We start from the raw sequence: 6,298 nt of genomic DNA, 5'->3' as shown, positions 1-6,298 counted from the left end.
TAACTTTCTGCGGAATCTGGGCATGAGGAGTAGGTGGGGGCCCGGGAAGGGTCCTCAGATTGGATTGATAAGAAGCTGCCTAGGGCGGAGGCAGGGGGAGGAGCTCTCAGCGCCTGCAGCCTCAGTCTACCCAGTCTGCAGCTCGGGACTGCTCGGCATAGAAAGACGGGCATGTCTAGGACCCGGCTCCGCCCGGAGCTCGGCGATCGCCGGAGCCGAGCGCGGAGCAGCGGCGCCGGGGCCGGCGGGGTCAGAGTCCGCGGGGAGGCTCGAGGCGGGGGAGGGGGCGGCGCCTCCGGGGCGGGGCCCGCGGGTTGCGGGCTGCCGGGCGGCCTGGCGGGAGGCCCGGCGTGCGTCAGCGCCGTGAGTCCCGGAGTTTTCCACTGACGAGGAGGGCGGAGCTGCGGGCGGGGCCGGGCTCAGCCAGTCTCTCCCGCCGCCGCCGGACGCGCAGACCTGGGCCGGCTGCACCGACGGCCGCCGGGCCGAGCGCACTGCGGGTCGCTGCGCGCGCTGCGACCCTGGGGCCCGGACAAGGGTAGCCGCGACGCCCTTGGCGGGCGAGCGTTGCCAGCGCAGGTGAGTGCCGGGGACCCTGAGCGCGGCCGGAAGGGGATTGGGGCCGGGGGCGTCCCGCCTGAGCGGCGCTGTCACTCCAGTCCCTTGGCTTATCTCTCTTGAGTCCTCCCGCGGGGCCGCCGGGATGCGGCCGCCTAGCCTGCCTGGAGATCGCGCACCCCGGGTGGGAGCCCACGGCTGCTAGGTGGGGGAGACCAGGCTTCCCTTCCCCTCCCCCGCCCCGCAGCTGTTACCCCGAGATGCCCAGGCGCCCCAAAGCCGGGTGCAGGTGGCAGAGTGGCGGGGTGCGCGTGCCCGCGGGTGAGTTTCCTTTTGACCTAGTTGCCTGAGAACTTTTCAGAAGTTACTCGCGTGGCCGGGGCAGGTGACATTGGTCGTCTTCCTCCTCCGGCTCCCTAGGGGGAGAGTGCCGGAGCTGCGGCGTGTGCCGGGCGCCCCCGGCAGGCGGGGGTCAGGGAGGGTGTGGAGGGATGAGTGAGGCTTGGTGAGTCACGGACCCCGGGAGGGAGGGAGGGAGGGAGGGGGGCGGAGGATTGTGTCGTATGTTCACCTGTCACCGTCACACGCAGAGGCCACTGCCGTGAGTCACGGGGCGCAGCTACACCGGCCACCCGCGGGCACACGTAGGCTCTCTCCCACGCACTTGTACTCCCTCGTCTGCAAGCATTCCATCTCCTTCCTCAGTTTCCCCTCCCCGGGGCCCTTTCGCCCTCACGTACTGTAGAAATGCCCACACCACAGCAACAGCCACACACTTAGTCACTCGGTTGCCGGTACAGTCACTCCCAGACGTAGCCCACATTCCTACACCAGAGAATCCATCCCTGCGCTCTGGCTGCCCACCCAACACCTCCGGCCCGGAGTCTCAGCCCCTTTGCAGAGCGTAAGTCAACACTCCCCCCAAATCTTTGACAGCCGCGCCTCCGTCTCTCCCGCTGTCACCGAATCCACCCCCTTTCTCTGCCCTCTCCCGTCAGTTCACCTGGCCCTGCCCTGCGTGTCCTACGGGTCACACCCTCTCCCGCCGCCGTGGTGCTGAGACATCTTTTAACCATGCAAATCTAGAATTGTCAGTCCCTCCTTACACCCTTGGGTGGCTTCCTGTGCCCTCGGGCTAGCTGACACAGGCCCTCTTAACTGCACCTCCACCAGAAGGCGCGCTTGCTGCCCTGGACTGTGCTGCGTCCCCTAACTCTGCCAACGTCCCTTCTTCAGAGGGACGTGCCTTGCCCAGCTACCCTTCCTGCCCACCTCCTTGAGAGATGTTGGATGTAGGTCTTTTCCTATGTGCCGGAAGTGTCCGCCCATAGTGCTTGGCATCTTTCGGAAGCTTAGCAAGAATTTGGTTGATGAATGAATGAATGAATGAGTGAATGAATGAATGGGAAGAACTGGCTTAGGGCAGAGGAAACAGTAGCTGTCAGGTGCAATATTCCTGAGTAGAACCAAGTATTTCATATAGCTAGTAAACATTTGGCACTTACCCAGTGCAGGGCCCTAGAGGCTGAATCGAAAGAATTGTCCCCTCCCCCTTGATCACTTTCTGAGGCACCGATGGGGGAGGGGCATGTCAGTGCTTCCTGTCTGCTGTGTCTTGAGCTGCCCTGCACTGTTTCCGTGAGTTCCAGAACGGCTTGGAGGTGATTTTTCCCATATCCCAGGAAGCCCTTCAGGAGGGTCTGGGGTCCTATGACCCAAGGTGTTGGGGGTGGGGGCATGACTGATGAAGACCTGGGGTTCCGAGGTCAAAGGACACATTCTTCGGATTCCTGGAAGGGGATCGAGGCAGCTAGAGGTGCCCCCTCCCTAGTACCAGCCCTGGCTGGGGGCTGGGACACGCTGGTGGGCTGAGGCTTCCCTCAGCTGCCCCTCAGTTGCCCGGGAATAGCCTTCCCCGATTCAGTACTAGATAGCTGTGGTCACTAGATGGGGTGACATTCCGTTCTCTGGCCTGTCAGTGCCTGTGTGTGGTGCAGGAAGGGGGAGGCCCCAGATTCTTAGGCTGCTACCGTCCCGGAAGGAGCCTGGTTCTCTTTGATTCTGGAGCCTGTCAGTGGTGCCTTCAGGGAGTGTGGTGTGTCTGTCTGAGCCAGCTCCTGGGAACGGCTTTTCGTTCCTCCAGGACCCTGGCACAGGACCCTGCGCCCCCTGGGAACAGGATCTTGATTCCGAGGCTCTGCTCAGCCCCTCCCCCACCCCTGACTCACTGTCTGGCCCTCTTCTTGGACTCTGGCTGTCTTTCATTCTGAGTTCTGACTTTGTCTCTTCTCGTCCGCAGGGCAGTCTTCCTGTCCCTGACGTCTCTCAGCCTCTGGATCCCAGGTGGCACCCTTCCCTCCTTCCCTCCTTCTCCAAACACCAAGCCAGAGGTCCACACTCTGGAGCACAGCCTGGCCTTTCCAGGATGTTAACAGCTTTGGATGTGGACACTCCTCCGCCTTAGTTCTTATCTGGATATACTTGACTATGGATCCCTGTCCATCTGCACCTCCCTCCCTGGTGTCTGTTTACTCTTGGGGAACCGGGAGCCTCTGAGATGCCCTCTCACACTTGCCTGCAGCCTGAGTGAACTTCCCTCCTTGTCTTTAAAGCCACCTTTGAACACTGAGCTCTGACCCTGGCTGGGGGATGGGCATGTGTCCCTCCTTAAATTAGCTTTCAGGGCCAGGAGAAAGTCACACTGAGACCCCTGGACAAAGGACTGTCTCTCTGTGGGGCTATTCTGAGTGCTTGTTTGGGCCAGGCTTACTGTGACTAGGCAGAGGTAGCCTAGCCTGGTGAGAGAGGCCGTTATACTGTGGTTAGATAAGGAGTGCTGAGGGAATCCAGGGTCTCTGAGAGCCATTTCAGCAAGACAAAATGCATCTTTCTGTTTCTGGAGGTTGGGGCAACCAAAATCAAGGCCCCAACCTGGTGAAGACCCCTTCCTGGTTTGTAGTGGACACTGTCCTGCTGTTTCCTTAAGATAGAGGGACAGGTCTTTCTATCAGAAGTTTTTTTTTTAATGTATGTGTATGAATGTTTTTCCTGCATGTAGGTCTGTGTGCCATGTATATGCGTAGTGCCTTTGAAAGCCAGGAGTGTCGGATCCCCTGAAACTGGAGTTACAGATGGTTGTGAGCCACCACGTGGGACCTGGGAATTGAACTCAGGACTTCTGGAAGAGCAGCCAGTGCTCTGAACTGCTCTCTAGCCACACATACCTCTCTAAGGACTTGAACCCAGGGTTTTGTGCATGCCAGACAACTGAGCTATGTCCCTGGCCCTCAGAGGCACAGATATATGGCAGCATATTTTTGTCATCCCAGCACTTGGGAGGTAGACATAGGAGGGTCAGGAATTGAGGCCATCTTGGGCTACATGAGACCCTTTCTCATTCCAGCTGCCATTATTTCCTGAAGCTCCCGCTTCCAAGGTCATCACACTCTAGATTAATCTTCAATTTTGGACTATTTTTGTTGGAAAGTGTTCTATCCATAGCAGTACCCCAAAAAGGCGCAAGTGGGGAGCTTTTGGGATCCGTTTGGAGATAGCTTTTTGCGGGGAGGGAGTCTTACTTTGTAAATCAGTTTGGCCTGAAACTCCAGGCAATTCTTCTGCCTCAAATGGGGCTTTCTTTATAGATTCTAGCTATGGCACCCGGCTCCAAAATGACTCTGGAAGGATGTAAGGTTGGGCTGTTCCCAACCTGTGCAGAAGCCAGGGGGTGGCAGGGGCATGGCCCTGTGGGGAACTACACAGTGTTGCTCAGCATGGGATCTGCAAGGTGGTATTTCTGTTCTGTCATTCTGGCTGTGGTATAGGGCTACTCAGGAGAGAAATGGGTGGTAGCAGGTGGGGGCAGAGACAGGGAACAGGTGATAAACTCAGCGTGTGCCGAGAAGCCAGCTCAGGACTTTTTACACTCCACCACGGAGCTATACCATCAGCCCAAATTTTGATTGATAGTGACCTACATAGAATCTATATATACAGTATGGGAATGTCACAAATACAGTAGAGGAATTTTTAAACATTGAATGCCCATGAAAACTGCCCAAGCTAACCTTGAACCATCATCCTGTACATCCCCCAGGACTCCTCACAGCTGTCCCCAGCACACACCCCTCCTCCCACTGGCTTCTCTAGCCTGACTGGAGAGGGCAGAGACACTTGGTGTCCCCACCGATTGGTCCTACCTCTGTTAATCTTAGTCTGTTTCCTGACGCTCTCACTCCTCTGAGTCTAGTCTCGAGTCCTAGAGCTTGTTATTTTTTGCACACTCAGTGAGCATGCATCACTGACAGAGAACTTGACGTGCATTGATTCCTGTCAACCTCCTAGCCCTAGAGGTTCTCATTTCCCCCATAGCTGAGGCTGATCTTGAACTCTCGATTCTCCTGCTGCCACCTCCCAAGTGCTAGGATATCAGGTGTGCACCTCCCTGCCTGGCTTCTGGGGGCTTAAGGCAATTGGAGACAGTGATGTTAAGGAATTTTACCAGATCACCCAGCCAATATCCAAGCCAGGGCCCAAATGCGGTCAGTGAATTCTGGTACTGGTTAGCCACTAGAATGCCTCCCGAATCTGTGCCTAGCCTGTCCGTGAACTTCCAGGGCTGAGTGCTGCCTGGATGTGGGTGCAAGAAGAGGAGGGGAGGGGGGAGTTGGGGTGACTGCAGGCTTCTGGCTTGAGCAACTGGGTGGGTGGCAGTGCTGTTGCTAAGACAGGGAACACAGGAAGAGGAACAGATGGCATGGGGGGTGGGGAACAGACAGGGTTCAGTTTGGGGCCTGTGGAATTATGTATTTCAGGGGAAGTGGGCCCTTGGTCTTGGGGTCTCAGAGATGTGCCTTTTGTCTTACAGGCAGCAACTGGAATGAGGGAAAAGGATAGGGCACCCGTCCTCCATGCGGTAGACTGGGGGTGGCCGTGATAGGATGTTTAGAGGCTGCCTGTCAACTCGTGTGTATGAGTGCGTCTGTGGTCGGGTGCCTGGCTCATGACCAAACATCTCCTGGGAGAACCCACAGGTCAACTGGGCTGTTTGTGTTTGTGGTTTGTCTCTGGGAAGGGGGGGTAACCAAGCCTGAGAAACTGCCCCGGAAACACCTGTCATCCTCTTTCCCCCAGGCCCAGGGTGGGGGCTTGGCCTGGTTCTCCCATGTCTGCCTGGAGGAGAAGGAAGGCTTCCATGAGTACTTTTATCCATTGAGTGGGCTGACAGCTGGTGCCTCCAGAGTCAGGGACTTGCCAGAAGGCTTGGGATAGGAGAAGGACACCTCAGTGGAGACCCAGAGAGTTTTCCTACCCTTCACTTCCTGTGATGGTGCTGGGGGAGGGGTCTCCAGCTGTGGGCATTCAGCCCTGAAGGAGTGAGTTCCACAAGACACAAGACTCAAACCAGTCAGTCATGTGGCAGGTAGCTGCACTCAGCTAACATCCTGAGTCCTCTGGTCCCCAAGTCCTGGAGGGACTGTTACTGGTCCATGCACTGGGGGTCAGGGAAGGAGTTTCACCGCTCCATCCTGACTGGTGAGTGATTGCACCCTACCCGGGGTCCAGAGAAGCCAGGAGCAAGGGAGGCGTAGACAGCAGCTCCCCAGGTCAGTTTCTCTCACTGTTAGGGGTTTGGTTTTAAGGAGAATTAACCATATTGGAGTAGAAGGCAAAACACAGGTGAATTTTAAGATCAGAGTAGTGTCCTGCCTGCAGCCCAGCCTAGAGCAGGGGACTTTTC

General features: G+C 57.2%; 1 protein-coding gene across 2 annotated transcripts in view; it reads left to right on the top strand.

The window, feature by feature from the left end:
* The first annotated feature begins 398 nt into the window (after positions 1 to 398).
* Csrnp1 (cysteine and serine rich nuclear protein 1) overlaps positions 399 to 6,298 on the top strand; it is a 13,008-nt gene continuing 7,108 nt past the window's right edge. For both annotated transcript variants that reach the window (XM_036192953.1, XM_036192952.1), the window contains exon 1: positions 399 to 579. The gene's annotated coding sequence lies outside the window, so the exon portion shown is untranslated. The remainder of the gene's footprint in view (positions 580 to 6,298) is intronic.

This window comes from Onychomys torridus, chromosome 7 (genome assembly GCF_903995425.1).
Source record: "Onychomys torridus chromosome 7, mOncTor1.1, whole genome shotgun sequence".
In the NCBI taxonomy this organism is placed as follows: domain Eukaryota; kingdom Metazoa; phylum Chordata; class Mammalia; order Rodentia; family Cricetidae; genus Onychomys; species Onychomys torridus.
The sequence above is the reverse complement of the archived record's forward strand: the minus strand, read 5'-3'. Positions and strand labels throughout refer to the sequence as shown.